We start from the raw sequence: 688 nt of genomic DNA, 5'->3' as shown, positions 1-688 counted from the left end.
ATGCGGAGGAGTTCCCTGCAGGAGGAAGGGTCGTCGAGAACCGCGAGGGGTCGGATCTCAAGCAGAAAGTATGTAAGTCTCGAAGGGAAAAAGGTGGAGGGGTAGGGGGTGGGGGAGGGTGGCCTGGAGTGGGAGGGGGAGGGAGACCAGGAGGAAAGTTTGGGGGGTCGAGTAAAGAGTGAAGTAAGGGGGGGGGGAGGGAGGGGGATTTAGCAGGAGGAAAGAAGACGCGGGGTGGGGGGGGGGGGATCTCGAACAGGAGGAAAAGAAGGGAGAGAGAGAGAGGGTTCGAGCGTTGGGGGGGGGAGGGGGTGTTCGAGCGTGGGGGGGAGGGGAGAGAGAGAATCTCGAGTGCCTAACAAACACTTCACTTCGATTCTCTGGATTCTAAACATCTCGATTCTACTCCTTTTCTGATTTAACTGAAGAAAAAAAAAGTTTTATCAATTCGTCACGTTATTCCTAATAACTGATTTTAATGAAAAAATTCTCTTAGCACAACAGACTTTTAATTCTAATCTAATTACTTCATTCGTCCTGGAAAAAAAATATATATCTTTATCGTTTATCTATCATCGTCATTTTAAAAAGAAAATTGCATCCCCTAAAAATCTTAATCTCTTAATAGGATTATCATTTTGAGTGAAAACTTATGTGAACACGATATCAAGCCGCACATATAAAATAA

The sequence above is a fragment of the Penaeus monodon genome, chromosome 30 (assembly GCF_015228065.2).
Source record: "Penaeus monodon isolate SGIC_2016 chromosome 30, NSTDA_Pmon_1, whole genome shotgun sequence".
Taxonomy (NCBI): Eukaryota; Metazoa; Arthropoda; class Malacostraca; order Decapoda; family Penaeidae; genus Penaeus; species Penaeus monodon.
This window is presented reverse-complemented; position numbering follows the sequence as displayed.